Below are 17,052 nucleotides of genomic sequence, written 5' to 3' on the forward strand. Positions count from 1 at the left end.
TTTTTTTGAATTTCTCATTTAATTACTTTCAAGTAATACATAATAGTTGAATCTTGTTAATATTTTTATGTTGCTTATCTAATGAGCTTCAGATTTCAGTACTATTTTTTTTTTATATTCGAAGAATATTACCTATTTATTTATTGAAATTTAGCTGTTGTATTCGTTCTTCCACTTTTTAATAAATTTATGTAACTGTTCCAATTCTGATTGCTGCCGTGTAACACTTTTAAAATCTCAACATTAAAGTATACATAAAGTATTTTTTCGAAATTGACGAGCATAAATATAATTGACCTTATAAGCCTTAGATGAACCTTTGAACATCACCGTCTATCTGACGGATTTAAATAATTAAATAAATAATAAAAAAACTACTACCATTTCGACTGCCGAATGGCCTTTTTATTTAGTGAGTGAAGACGAATCGCCAGTACCATATCGTTAAAAAATATTTTGTGTCGACTAAACAGATACATTTGTTTTCAACTTAATAAAAAAAAATATTCGGATAAAAAATTAATGAATGTAAAATGATTACATATTCATAATATTACATGAGCGTTCGAGGTGTGCACTTTTGGATTTTCCAAATTTTTTTCTCATCGTGTTAAAGTATTCTGAATTTTGATTTCAGTATTTTCTTCTTGGTTTAGAATGATTGAATTTTTGACTTAAGTATTCTTAAGCTTCCTAGGACTTAAGCATCCTAGAACCTTAAAACGTCGTTATCTAATGAAAATTGAATTTTTGAAAATCAATAATGTCTCGAATTTTTGGAGATTTTCAATTTTCATAGCGGGAAGCTAAAAAATTATAATTGGTTCAAACTATCAAGTATAAAAACGTATGACGGTCGTGATAGTTTCGGACTACCGTCAAAGTATTAGTCTTCAGACGATCGGTTTAGTCTTCGGATAGTTGGAGCCAGTCCTGAAACCACCCAAATGTCCTCAAAGTATCGGTTCAATCGGAGAATCGTTGCCAAAGTACAAAATGTACACATATATATATATATATATATATATATATATATATATATATATATATATATATATATATTTTAGACTGGGCCAAAAAAATTTACTATTTGCTTTTTTTCTTAGCTTCATCGAAAATATTTTTCAGAATGACATAAAAAAAATTTTATGAAAGTTCGAGCCCTTAATATTAATTTTAAAAGGTCTATCATCGCTATTTTTAATTTTAATTGATAATTTTATGTTTTACGTCAGAACTGCTAAAACATGGAGGTAAAAAAAATTAATTACTTATTCTTATGCAAAATTAAATTTCCTACAAAAAAGCCCTGATTAAACATTTTTGTCAGACAAGCCGTATCCGATTAATTAAGTTTAATAACTTGCTAAATTTTTTCGATTTAACATTTTTACTTTTGAATTTTGTAACTGACAAATCAATAAATATCTAAACAAGACCATGGCAGATTTTTTAAGGAAATTTAATGCTCTACAAAAAGGTTTCTTAACATATTTTGCTAAATTCACTCCTTCAAAAATTATTCAAGGTTGAAGTTGAGTCAAAACGATATTAATAACCTGAATAGTTTTCGAAGGAGTGAATTTTCGGCTTGTCTGATAAAAATTTTCAATCAGGGCTTTTTTGTAGGGAATTTAATTTCACATAAGAAATAGTAAAAACTAATTTTTTTTAACCTCCATGTCTTAGTAGTTCTGACGTAAAACATCAAATTATGAATTAAAATTAAAAATAGTGATGATAGACCTCTTAAAATTAATATTAAGGGCTCAAACTTTCATGCAATTTTTTTTTTGTCATTCTAAAAAATATTTTCGATATTGCTAAGAAAAAAAAATAGTCAATTTTTTTGGCCAAGTCTAATATATATATATATATGTATATTAGGGTGTTTCGTTTTCAGCGAAAGTATTTTTTGTTGCTCATCGAGCAAAATATTGTTTGTTATACTAAAACAAAAATTCCTGCCAAGTTTGAGCTCTTAATTCCAATCCTAAGTACTTTCCATTTGATTCCAAAGATTTTCCATTTAAAATACACGTAAATTGAATTACTTTTTTTTTAACTTTCTAATACTCAGCTGCATTTTATGATATCGACGCGGTTTTGGTCGCAAATTTTAGGGCATTTGGTGTTCTTCAAAAGTGCCTATAATAACTTAGCTTTAATTCCAGCTGTTTCCCTTGTGTCCGCTGCGGAAGTCATTTTTCCTATGAAATTGACGTTTATTGGCTTACAGAACGTCAACCAATGAATTTACACTAAAAATGTCATGAAGAATTTTGTAGAAAATTTTATTCCCTTTAGAAAAAGTCATAAGAGCCAAGTCACTAAAGTCAATAGTTTTCGAGTAATAGGAATTTTAATAATTTGAGTAATATAAGGTTAAAAAAAAAAATGACAATTAATATTTCATTTTTTAAATTATCAAAATTTCTATAACTTGGAAACAATGAACTTCAGCGACTTGACTTGTGGAGCTTTTTTTGAAGGGAATAAAATTTCCTGTAAAATTTCCATTTACATTTTTGGTTTACGTTCTGCAAGCCAATAAAGGTCAACTTGATGACTTCCTCAGCGAACATCAGTGAAACAGCTGGGATTACAGCTAAGTTATTATGGGCAGTTTTGAAGATCACCAAATGCCCTAAAATTTGCGACCAAAACCGCGTCGATATCATAAAACGCAGCTGAGTATTAGAAAGTTAAAAAAAAAAGTAATTTAATTTACGTGTATTTAAAATGGGAAATCTTTGGAATCAAATGTAAAGTACTTAGGATTGGAATTAAGAGTTCAAACTTGGCAGGAATTTTCGTTTTAGCATAACAAACAATATTTTGCTTGATGAGCAACAAAAAAAATCCTTTCGCCGGAAACGAAGCACCCTAATATATATATATATATATATATATATATATATATATATATATATATATATATATATATATATAAATATATATATATACATATATATATTAGGGTGAGTCAAAAAATAATAAATTTATTTTTTTTTTTTTTTCGCAAACAGGTTCAAAAGTTTCGTTTAGATAAAAAAGACGCCTGTGAAAGTTAGAGCTCTTAACATTAAGAGGTTTCGCATTTGCACTTTTCTGTTTTCCATAAGAATAACATAGAAAAAATTTTTTTTTGTCTTCTGATTTTTATAAATAGCTATCGATACGTCATAGGAATAATCGTCAGGCATATTTTTGTCGGTAATTGAATACTCTACAAAAAAAGTTTTTTATCATTTTTTGATAAATCTATTTGTTCAAAAGTTACTTGAGGTTGAAATCGGATTCATATCTAATTTTGAGATTTTTTTACTTTTCCGGCAAAACTATCAGAACTATTAAAAAATATTAGAGGACCTTCTTTGTAGACAATTTTATTCCCTAGAAGTTATTCAAATAAAGATTTTCGAATTCCGCATTGTTTTCTGGATTTTTTAAGCTATTGCATAGCTTCTATCGCGGGCCTTGAGCGCAGGGACCGAATCCAGAAATTCCGTAACGAAAAAACCTCACGCTCCCCACTCTGACGGGCACGGAGGTGTGGCTTGAAGGCCGTGCATCGTCTAACGTCATTTCAGTTCGGCAGTCTTCGACACGGCGTTGTGTGCGTGCGATTAGACGTATTGTACGACTCTACGAAACTCGCACGAATCGAGACGAGCTGCTCCGAAATCGGACGAATACATAAGCAGCTGTTTATGAGAAAGTATATAGGTGTATAGGTACTTATGTACAACAGTGAATAGCTGTACTTGAAAAATTTGTGTATATAGTGTTTTGAATATTAATGAACAAAGTGCATTTATTATTAATGAAGAAAGTCACGAAAAAATAGTGAAAGAGAATGAGTGAGTACTTTATATACATACATTTTATTATTATCACAAATACAGTATTAATTTTGAATTGAAAATATAATACTGCTATAAAGATAACCTAAATTTTTGATATTAAAATGAGCGATATTAAAAGTAGCCCTCTTTTATACACACAAACACACACACGCGTATAGTTTAAATTCTCAATTTAGATTCTCAATATGTATATATATATATATATATATATATATATATATATATATATATATATATATATATATATATATATATATACATATGAATAAATTCATTCTTCATTATGTATATAACAGAAACCATCAAACCAAGCACGTGTACTATTCAGTACCTTTGTTTTTGGTGTATAGATAATGCACATGAATGCCGTGCAGAGAAAGTATATATGATATTATATCTATATAAATGTACATCGCGCGAAATTCGATAATCACTTCTTAATATTGTTATTTTTTTATAAATAAATAATTTTGTTTTGGTGTGTCATTACACTATTTATACCTAATTATTTATACCTAGATATTTTCGTTTTATAGAGAAGAAAATCGTAAAGAGCTAAAAAGAAAAAAACTAATGCACGTCAAAGGGCATATTATCAGCGTCAGAAAGATTTGAAGAAAAATGAAGAAATAATAAAAACAGTACCAAAATCAAATGCTGAACGTCAAAGGAAATTTCGTAAACATAATGCAGAAAAATCTTACATGGATATGTAATTTGATTTAATAATAATATTTTTTATTTATTTATTTAAAAACAAATTGTAATATATGCTTCAATATTATTTAATTTAACAATTTCATCATTTTTTTTTTACAGGAAAAGACGAAAATTGTGCAGTAATAAAGTTTCAATGATAAATATTCTTGAATAACCAACAGCTACTGTAAGATAATAAAACCCACATGTATTGTAAAATAATAAAAATATTTTAAACAATATTAACTTTTTATTTATTTAATAAAAGAAAAATTTGTTTTCTTATCGGTCACCACGCTCAAAAAGTGTAACTTGAATAAATATCAAAGAAAAAGAAATACTGCATAAATAAAATAAATAAATAATTATAATTGCATAAGTTGATACAAAATGCTATGCAATAGCTTTACCGCGGCAGTCCCTGAGTGCCACACGTCTTTTTTTTTTTTATTTTATTTTAATGTCAAGTTCATGAAAGAAAGAAGGGAAATAGTTTTCTGATCGATTTTAAGAGCTTGACATTAAAATAATAATAACTAGAAAACAATGCAAAATTCAAAAAATCTTTAATTGAATAACTTCTAGGGAATAAAATTGTCTACAAAAAAGGTCCTATTATATTTTGCAATAGGTCTGATAACTTCGCCGGAAAAGTAAAAAGATCTCAAAATTTAATACGAATTCGACTTCAACCTCAAATAAGTGTTGAACAAATAGATTTATCAAAAAATGATAAGAAACTTTTTTCGTAGAGCATTCAATTACCTACAAAAATATGCCTGATGATTATTCCTATGATGCATCGTTAGCTACTTATAAAAATCAAGAGACGAAAAAAAAATTTTTTCCATGTTATTCTTACGGAAAACAGAAAAGTGAAATGCGGAACCTCTTAATGTTAAGAGCTCTAATTTTCACAGGCGTCTTTTTTTATCTAATCAAAACTTTTGAGCCTGTTTGCGAAAAAAAAAATCTAGTATTAAAGAATTAATAGTATTAAATATTCAGTATTAAGACTTATAATTTAGCGTACAGGTATTAACGATTTTGATACAGATTTTTGATTTAAGTTATAGTTTAAGAATGAAATATAGAGTAACGTTTGGCTACAGATACAGCTGTTGATAAGAAAAATTAGAGTAAAGAATTAGGATCAGATTTATGGAAAATTATTATGGGATATGGCTTGAGATTGGAGTTTGGTTAGAGTTTTGGATTTACAGTTGGGTGTATTGAGTATGTGGCCAAGTTAGAACAACCGTGGAGTAGGGCTCAAGTAATTGCCACCCGGTTGTATCTGATGTCAGGATGCTTGCCTGACCCTATGAGACTTCCATGTGGATTGCATAGGTCGAGGTGAAATGCTAGCGCTCCAAAATACGGACTATGGATTAGGTACATGAGATCAGTTTTTTTTGTTATTATGATTGGCAGGACTTAGCGATAATTTTGTGACCATTATCGCTGTGGAAGCCGCTATTTCCGGTCATTTTTTGAGTTTTGGGCTTGGTTGGTAGGCCTCAGTGAACAGTTTTGACCAGTGTGCTGCTGAGGGTAACCACCGGTCACTAAAATTTAGGAATTTGGTCTGCGATCTCAACCGAAGCCAAATCCAGGAGAGCAACCACTTTGGGATATCCATGCTCAATAGAGTGCGCCTTAGTTATTGCCTGTTGAGTATTTGATATTGAGTTGGAGTTATGAAGTGAACTATAGAGCTGGTAAAAATGGCGATAATGTTTTAGTTTGGGGAGTAAGGACTCGAGGATTCGACTCTGGTCGAATCAGTCATCAAAAATGTAGTCGCTCGAAGCGAGCAGACGTGTCCATAAATGGCGATACAGTTCATGGCATTGCGGAAAGCTACCGATTCAGATTTTTGTCACAGAAGTATTATTAAAAACAGTGTAAGACGTTGCTTGATATTTTATTCATCAGTAATCAGGTATGCACTAATTATTATAACTATTAATAATTAATTGAGTTTGAGTCCGAGTCTTGAGGTATTACGCTACCGTTTTAATTAAAGAAAAGTTGTAAGATCTGAGAGAATTATGAGAACATTGTTACAGACTAGAGTCAAGTTCACGATTTATTGTTAATACTGATTTATAAAAATAATTATAAGAAATATGTTTAGTTATTAAACTAATTATTACCTAATTAACATCAATATGAGACCCATGTATGTTAGTTTCAAGATTTTATTAAAGATGATTTTCTAGAGTATCGGATCCATCATTATTGGTCTAGTTCACCGAATACTAATCGAGTATCGGCTGGCTCCAGTCACTTAATTAATTAATTTATTTATTTATAAAATCTCGAAACACATCGTTTAGATGTCAATTTACTTCTGTTAAGATTAATTTTATTATTATTATTGGATTCGGTATTTTGTTATAAAGTAAAATTATTTGTATGATGCTACAGTATTTTGTTTATTGTTAAATAGAGATTTGAGATTATTTTTGTTAAATAAAAATTGCAAATCCACTGATAATCTACATGAATTGGGAATGATGTAACCCGGACCACTCCCTCTCACCATAAACCTACACACTGAGCGACACCATAGCATACCGTAACTCTGTTTTTAGTTTCCAGTATCTGTTTTGTTTTTTTGCTCATAAGTTCTGAGCATTTTGTTTAGCTTTAGTCTTATGTATGCGTGGTTTTGAGATAATTCCACAGATCAAAAATTTATCAATTTCTTAAGATTTACTGGTTTGCTGATTCCAGTGATAAAAATTACCTGGCGCCCTATTCGTATTGAGACTGGAGGCTAAGGGCAGAGAACGAAGTTGTAGCGCAAAAATTTATCGCATAGCGTATACAATTATTGCATTATAATATATATATATATATATATATATATATATATATATATATATATATATATATATATATATATATATATATATATATTAGACTAGGCCAAAAAAATCGACTATTTTTTTTTATTCTTTCGATACTGTGAAAATATTATTCCTGATGACCAAAAAAAATTATTGTGCAAGTTTGAGCCCTTAATATTGATATTAAGAGGTGTATGGTTACGAATGTTCGCTTTTTGACAGTTGATTCATTTACCCAAAACTCGTAAATCATCTATCTGAGAAATTTGAGCAATACACATTCTTAAAGGAAATTAAATTTCCTACAAAAAATCACTCCTAGTAAATTGACGTAAAACGAGCCGCTTCCTGGTAACCGTGCCTTAAATATTGAATTGTTTTTTAAATTCATTACTTTTATTTTTGATTTTTGTAACTACTAGAAATATTAAAATTATATCTGATCGAGATACATATTTTTGAAGGAAATTTCATGTTCTACAAAAAAGGTTTCTTAATATTTTTTGCTAAATTCACTTCTTCGGAAGTTATTCAGGTTATTTAAGTCTTTTTGACTCAACTTCAACCTTGAATAACTTTTGAAAGAGTAAATTTCGCAAAAAATGTTAAGAGACATTTTTTGTAGAGCATTAAATTTACTTCAAAAATATGTATCTTGACTAGAAGAAAATTTAATATTTCTAGCTGTTACAAAAATCCAAAATAGAAACAAAGAATTAAAAAAACAAATCAATATTTAAGGCACGGTTACAAGGAAACAGCTCGTTTTACGTCAGTAGATAGGTAGGGGGGATTCTGGATCAGTTGGGACAAGATGGACATGATCTGTTGTACCGACGGATGGTAAGTTGTCGATTTATGATAATGTACCGGCTGAGGGCAACTTATTGACTATTGATAAGATGTCGGCTGTTGGTGTGCTTATCTGGGACCTTTTTGACATCATTTTGATGCCTATTGACATTATTTGGCAGTGTTTTTACCGTCTGAGCTCACTTTTGAGCTCATGTCCGCTATTTTGAGCTCGTCTTATAATAGATGGTGTCTTGTGTATATTTTGAGTGGGATTTTGAAAACAAAATGACACCATGATGACGCTCAAGTCTGAAACCTTCTCAGTCTATCAGGCTTGAGCGTCATCACGGGGCCAATTTACTTTCTGACCAATGTTTGATATATTTAAACTAGGTGTAGTATGAGCACTTGCGAGAAGTTGTGCCATCTAGTGGTTTAGTTTTTTTCCTCTCTTTTTTCGATACTGCATAGTAGATGACGTCACCCGAAAAGTCTGAACTGGTTTTTTCCTTTGTTCTAATTCTAACTACGTAGATGATGACGTCATCCGACAAGTCTGAACTTGTTTTTGAGCTAGAGAATAGGAAATGAGCTGAGCGTTGAGCTCGAGAGCTCACAGCAGTCAGTCTACATCGAGAAACGTTCTGGTTAACAGCTTGTGCTAATGGATAAAAAATTCAGTGAATGTAAAAGAATTTTTCTCTTACATAACCGGCCATACACCGATAACCTCGAAGATGTTATTGAATCGTTATTTGGTGACGTGCCTCCTGAGGATATTGGAAAATTTATCAATGATGTAATTGCGTTTTCTAAAAATCTTGAAATTATTGAAAGTGCGCGAGGAGTATCGTGTCCAGGCTGTGCTGAAAAAAGAAATTTAGCACAGAATCTATTTGAAATTAGTGAAAAAACGGAAAAACTACAATTACGTATACTTAGAAAATCATAAAAATGAGTCCTCAAGGTTCAAAGTATGTAAGAATTATTATTAAAAAAAATACAAAAAAATTATTATTTTTTAATTAATTTAACTATAAATATTTAATTATGAACTTTTATAGACTTCATGTATGCATTGATGAGTGTAACCACGATGCCCAAATCGAATTCGAGGATATAAGCAGCAAAAGTGATATTTTCGACGATGACGCTTGTATCCCTGATTCCTATTATTTTAGGAAAACGAATGAAGAAAGAAACAAAGAATTAGCAATTCGAACGAAAGAAATTGAATTACAATTGTCTCATTGGAAAGAAATATTATTAAACTTCAAAGATCGCAAAGATTATGAACAAACCTGTCATGAAATCACATTTATATTAACTAAGCTATTGTTTAAAGCTAACAAACCGCAATAATAATGGACTTAATAATTGATTTTGTGGATTTCGAGATGCCTGATGGCAGATTTGTGATAAAAGAACTTTGTGCTACTGATATTTATGATAAAGTGGGTACATATGGTCTTGCACGAAGTGAACATTGGTTGTTTGAACCACCTTTAGATCAAGTTGATGTTGCTGTAATGCAGAAAAGTGTTGATCATCATAAGCATCACCATTCAATATCATGGATAGCCAGATTGCTACCATATGAATTATTGAAAGACATTCTTGAAATTATGGTCAAACATACACGATACTTTTACGTACAAGGTGAACAGAAGAAGAAATGGCTTGAAGATTTCATTGACTCGGCTGTACCAATTATCGATTTAGAAAAACTGAAATTTTTCTAACTCTATTAAAAGAATGATTTCTTGAAATATCAATGTCCATACTATGCATATCACTTGAAGAAATTGGATACTTCTTGTGCATTTCAAAATGTCCAAGAGTTCAAGAGATGGTTCTGGCATTTTTATGGAATTCAACCAACATACGAAAAGTCAGTTCAGATCTTCAATCAATTGGGGAATCTACTTTGTATGCATGATTGAGACATCGCATGCTTTGATGATACATTTATCCTTGAAAATGCAGCCCAGCAAATTGATTTCGTTTGGCACAAACTACCAGAAGAATTAAAAAATAATGAAAAATTGATTGGCTATCAAAGGTGTCGGGATCATTATATATTCCATGATGATATTCCTGATAGCTTTGCATATCCATTCAAAAAAGATTGCTCTAACTGTATACTTTTAGGTTAAGAAAAAAAACTATATTTTATGTAAGACTAAATGTATATTTTGATGTTAAGAAAAAAGACTATATTTCATGTAAGACTAAATGTATATTTGAGGTTATGAAAGACTAAAATGCACATTTTAGGCTAAAAAAAATGTCTATAGTTTATTATGTATTTGAGGTTATGTGAAATAAAAAAATATTTCAGGTTATGTAAGACTTAAATGTATATTTTAGGTAATGAATAATAAAAAAACAATGTATATCAATCCAAAAAAAGTTTATTCATTTATAAATGTAAGTTTTTTAATTAATATAGGTTTAATAATTATATTTAATTTATTAATTCTTTGTTTAAATCGTTCTCGATCTCTTGCTGCTTGTTCCCATTCACCTCTTCTTGCTTGCTCGTGTGCAAATCTCCATCCATACATGTAATGTATGGTGGGCGTTGGATTAAATTTAACAGTCTTCATATTAGTTTTCGTACGATGCTGCTTATAGGATTATACTCGACTATGCGAACATATATAATGAGGTAATAAGCTGATGTCTGCGCAGGAAATAGATTTGTAGATTCAAATTCTAGACGAACGTCCACTGGTCCAGATTTTATCAATTCGTTTTGTTTCGAGCAATCGATAACATATAGTGGTGCTTGTTCCAAAAATTTCTTCTTCGTCAACAGTGGCTCAGGTTCTTTGTTGTAGATCGTATTGTACTCGATTTTTTGCAGCATATTTTTAACAGCTTCAGCATGAGCTCCAGCAGCAGGTGTAGCCACAACGTAGGCATTCAAATCAGCATTTGATCTTATTAAAATTAATTCATGCTTTGCATTGATGACAACTTTATGGTAATCTTCAGCAAATCCAAGCAAAAGACTCAGTGGTATAGATACATCAAAGTAGCCATTGTATTTGTGTAATTTGTTAACAGCGTCATCCATAATCCAGCCTGAGTTCTCGAGTGTATTTTGTTGAGCTGGACTCAGTGACGTGTATCCTTTCATGATACTTGTGATGCCAATATTTTTGTTACGATCAATCTCAACACCATTGAGCTCGTAGCGTATTTCTTCAAACATATGACATACTGTCATGTTTACCATGTGAGTAGTTGCACTTACAGCTGTACTATCAGACTTTGTGAATTTTCCGTACACATGCAGTGTACTTTTACTTGGAAGTAGACATAAATCTTGATGTTGAACAGCAATTCTTATTTCATCGCTGTTGTTGAATGTTGATGAAGCATACGGGAGATGAGCATGTGCTTCATAGTGTGCAATCGACTCATCAAAAATGATTTGTCGTTAAATATTTAAGATTTCTGCCGCCATGGTCGTGTACACGTCAAACAACAAAAATAAATTTTTATTTTCTTAATTTTCCACGTAATTTTAGTCCTAGGCTCTGTAAAAACTGAGCGTTCTGATGTGTTAACATCTTGTGAGGTACTCGGCGACTGATGTTGCTCGACCATGTTGCTGTCGTTTTATACCCAGCACCACTTTTTGTCTCATACACGATACCAATTATTTTATAGACTTTATATGCAGTCTTATAGTTATCGTCTCTCCTCCGAAAGAAACCAGTTTTCCGTCTTGATCGACAATTCTTAGTCTGAGATTTTCTATTGCTTGTACGGTGATCGGCAGATAAATGACGTGAGATGGCAATTCAACAATCTTATATCCTGGTGGTACACTTGGAAAAAATTCATGAATAGTGTGAACTTTGTGCTCATTTATATCACCTGATGTGATGTTGCACTCAACCCTCAGAGCATTGAGTTTTAATATCTTCACTGGTAAATCTGATGAGTGAGTTTTATGTGGTGCTAGCTTTCGATTTGCAAATCCCAGTAGTCCACCAATAGAATCTTGAGGTGTAAAATTCACAAATTGATCACACTTAACTTCACTTTTAGCTCTTTTTTTCTTGACTATTTTTTTCTCATCAACATTATTTTTATCATTTGTGTCGATTTTTTCGATATCAATATTATCCACAGGATAAGAGACATAGAATTTATTAGCACCACCATCAATATTGGGTATTGAATTGAATGTTAATAACTCTACAAGTCCAAGAACATAATTTTTATTTGGTGATAATTCAATTGGAGGGAAATAATTGGCCTCCAACACGGATGTGGATCCTGTCAGTGTTAATGTAAATGACTCAGCCATGACTGATGTGTTGTACACAGAGTCACATCAATTTATAGTTGTCCAATGAGAAATTTAAGTAACAAATGTCCACATATAATTGTATCAAAATCCTGATATCTTTTGTGATTATATTTTACGCTACCAACATCGAGATATTCCATAAAATCTTGCGGTGGTTGTAAATCACCAAAACTGTCAAAGTAAACAACTTTATCATTGTTTTTCTTGTAAGCAACCCAATGAGTACCAGGTCCAAGTTTATCATCAAGATTAATAATAGCTGATTCATTTTTTCTTGGTCCAGTTTCAGGTAAATCATTTCTCATAAAAACACCACGAAAGTTTGGAATTTTTAGAGCTTTAGCGTATTTCAGTAAGTCGATGTTTGTAAGTGGTCGATGTGGTAGCTCTACTTGTTTTTTGACTTGCATCCTCTGCCTGCTGGATATGGTCTCAAGTATAAGCCCATACCACGTCTGTAAGTTCTCAAGTATAAACCTTTACCCATGGATATTTGTTCCATTTTTAAATTATGTCGTTTGCTCTCCTCCAATCGATTTTCAGCAGCACTTGCATTATTTACAGCTTTCGCTATACCAGCAGCACCCCCGGCCAAAGCTCCTGTTGCACTCAAGCCAGCAAAAAGTTGTATTAAAAATGGTAGTATACCACCAACTTTCGTCGGAACTGGTAAAATTCGTGGCAGCCGAATATTTTTTTTCCCACCAGATTTTTTAACTGCCTGACGAGCACCTTTCAATGCCGTTTTAATTGGATCACTTCCAGGAGTCATGGAATTTTTGGCAGCTGTGACAACTTGTCTTAGAGCTACTTGTTTCTTTACACTAGTGTTTTTCTTGCTAGTCTTCCTCTTGCTAGTTTTTCTCGTGCTAGACATTCTCTTGCCAGCTGTTCTCTTCTTCAACCCCATACCGAATCTTTTTTTCATCTTCATGATTTTATTTACACTCGACGCAACAGCTTTTTCACCAATACCAGCGTCTTTTGCTTGATAACGTTGCCACGCCTTCTCAGCAAGTATTTGATCAGCCTCGTGACGTGCCGCCAAATTTTCACGATTATACGAGTATGCGATATCGTGTTGCTTACACGCAGCATCCAGAGGATTAATTCCAGGATCTCCACGAGCTAATCTCTTGGCTAGCTTTGTGCCTGGTCCACAGTACTGGTATCCAGGTATATGTAGTTCAAATGGTAGCTTATTGATTATACTGTTTACGAAACCTCTACCACTGGTCTCTACACGTCTGCTCTCCATAGTAGCAGCATCATGACTAACTTAAAATGATATAAAACCTGGTACTTATAGCTCGCCGAGTGAGTTAATGTTGTGATCGCAAACTATCAATATGAAGTTTAAAAGTCAAGAGGCCAAGTTGCCAGTAATAAATTTTGATCAAATTGTTCAAGGTACGGGGGTGAAAAAAGTCAAGAGACACGGTGCTTTATTGCCAAACAGTGTTCGTGCTATATTTTGTGGTCCATCAAATTGTGGAAAAACAAATGCTCTGCTTTCACTCATCATACACCCCAACGGCTTGAGATTTGATAATATCTATCTCTACTCAAAATCTCTGAACCAGCCGAAATATAAATTTTTAGAATCACTACTTAAACCAATAGAAGGTATTGGATTTTTTACATTCAACGAGCACGAAGAAGTACTGAAACCGGAAGATGCAAAACCAAACTCAATAATGATATTTGATGATGTCGCTTGTGAAAAACAAGATCATATCAGAGCATACTTTTGTATGGGTCGACATAAAGATGTTGACAGTTTTTATCTCTGTCAGACTTATACACGTATCCCTAAACATTTGATACGCGACAGTGCGAATTTTATAGTTCTCTTTCGTCAAGATGAGATGAACTTAAAACATGTGTATGATGATCATGTAAATACTGACATGTCATACAGTTTATTCAAAGACTTGTGTTCAGCATGTTGGAATGGTAAATATGGTTTCGTAGTGATTGACAAAGACAGTGAGCTAAATAATGGAAGATATAGAAAAGCATTTGACTGTTTTATTAGTATAAATTAACTTGTACTTGATAAATAGTCATCATAGATTAAGTGAACTCTAAGGCATCAACATGAAGACTGAGGAACTTTCAAAGCAACGAGATGTCTTACATCAGATATCTCAGGCTAGTGATGCTATCCGACGGAAGCACAGAATGCTCAAGTTGGGTAAAGACACAGCTGAGAAGACAATGGGTGAAATGTTCAAGCCTATTGTTACACCTCTGCAAAGTTTAGTTGAATCATCTAAAATCAAACAAGAAGTCAAACAAGAAGTCAAAGAAGAAGTTAAAAAAAATAATTCAACGGCGAATAATGATACAGGACTTGATGATGCAAGTAATTATGATAGTATTATCTCTGAAGATAGAAGCAGAACTCTGGAAGCAACACAAATATCCCCTGCTGCATCAAGTACCCCTGCTAAGTCAACTAGCAGTGAAATAAAGTCTTATTTATCTAAAGTGTATAAAAAAAGTAGAGATATGGATCTAAGATATGGTGTCCGTCGATGTTACAATGATTTTTACATTGGTGATTCTGAAATAACTTTTGATGATACTGAAATTAATATAAAAAATAAAAATTACTCAGTGACTCTTGGTTTATTGGAATTATTATTTAAAAAATCGCCGGATGATTCAAAAGTCACCCAGAATGATAAAAATAAATATCTCGAAATTATTAAAATGACAAATACTCATAGAAAAAATTATAAGCCAGATGGTAGTTTTTATGAAGACTCGACAGTCAAGTACAATAATTACATTGCTGATTTTCTTGCTAAAAATGCAAACTTATCAAGAGGTAAAGGATTACCTGATTTTATGATTGCAAAAAAGAAAAGAGCACGTATGGATTATGTCTACTGGGATGATCCAAATGAGCTAGTCGATCGTCTTCGTTTACTCATGACATCTCAAGCAGCTGGGAATCCAAGTCACACCAATGAAATCATATCAATCATCGAAGAGCTACGAGAAGCAGGAATTATTTATTAGCAACCACTGCGGCAAATTTATGTCATTTACTCGCAGACTGTTGAAGTGAAAAGAGCAAAAAATGAGTATCGATATTTTTGGACGGTCACTACCAATCGGTGCTGCGATCCTCGGACCACTAGGACCACCTGGACGAGGATTTCAAATAACTGTTGATGGACAGTATGATGTTGAGAGCAAGAGACTGTTTCATGTTGGTAAACCAGCTGAAGACAGTGATGCAGCAACTGTAAAATTTACACGTGATCTTGTACACAAAGAGCTGTCTCTATTGTATGATAGTATGAGGAATGATCAATCAGAGATCATTTCACACTTGCACTCTCAAGTGGTAACACTGGACTCTGCTGTGACGCTTTTAAAAAAAGAAAATCAAGAATTAAAAAATATCTTAAAACGTATAAAGTCACAAAAAAAATTAATTAATAGAAATACACAGAGAATAAAAGAATTGGAAGCTAGAATTTTTGTTGACAATGGAGGACAAAAAATCAGTAATAGCGTATGAGCTGCACAGACCAGCACGAAGAAATTATCAACGTCGTCATGTTGACATACGAGCACTTGATGAAACTTGGCAAGCTGATCTAGTTGAAATGATTCCTTATGCAACAGTTAATAAAGGAAACAAATATCTGCTGACTGTCATAGATATTTTTTCAAAGTATGCTTGGGCTGTACCGACTAAAAGTAAAAGTGGCAGTGATGTCACTAGTGCAATGAAATCTATGTTTTAACAAGGACGTGTATCAAAAAATCTGCATGTTGACCAAGGCAAAGAATTTTATAACAAAGAATTTCAAGAACTTATGAAACGTAAAAACATCAACATGTACTCCACATTTAGCAACTTGAAGGCATTAATATGTGAACGTTTTAATCGAACACTTAAGACTAACATGTGGCGTCAATTCACCGCTCGTGGCAATTATAAGTGGATTGATATATTGGAAGATTTAGTACACAAATATAATACTAGAAAACATCGTACTATTAAACTGGAACCTATTGATGTAACTGCTAAAAATGAAAAGCAGATATTTGAAAAAATATACAAACCTCTTCAAACTCAGCGACAAGCACAAAAAAATAAATTCAATGTTGGAGACAAAGTTCGAATCAGCAAGTACAAACATGTGTTTGAAAAAGGCTACACACCCAACTGGACCACTGAAATTTTTACAATCAAGACAGTGCAGAATACAAATCCAACAACATACAAACTTGTAGACTATCAGGATAAGCCAATTGAAGGTGAATTTTATGTTGAAGATTTCAGCAAAGTCAATCATCCGGATGTCTATCTAATAGAAAAAATTATAAAAAAACGTGGAAATAAATTATATGTAAAGTAGCTCGGCTTCGACAGCTCACACAACACCTGGATTGATAAATCAGACCTGTAAAGCTTATATTCTAATGAATAAAAACAAAATTTTTGATTGGATATACTTTTTTTTATTTTCAAACC

General features: G+C 32.1%; 1 long non-coding RNA gene across 1 annotated transcript; it reads left to right on the plus strand.

The window, feature by feature from the left end:
- Window positions 1-3,775: 3,775 nt before the first annotated feature.
- LOC128667636 (uncharacterized) lies at window positions 3,776-4,770 on the plus strand. Its single transcript, XR_008403582.1, has 3 exons — window positions 3,776-3,863; window positions 4,406-4,581; window positions 4,689-4,770. It is a non-coding gene; the product is annotated as an uncharacterized LOC128667636 (long non-coding RNA).
- Window positions 4,771-17,052: the final 12,282 nt, after the last annotated feature.

Source organism: Microplitis demolitor, chromosome 4, assembly GCF_026212275.2.
Source record: "Microplitis demolitor isolate Queensland-Clemson2020A chromosome 4, iyMicDemo2.1a, whole genome shotgun sequence".
NCBI lineage: Eukaryota > Metazoa > Arthropoda > Insecta > Hymenoptera > Braconidae > Microplitis > Microplitis demolitor.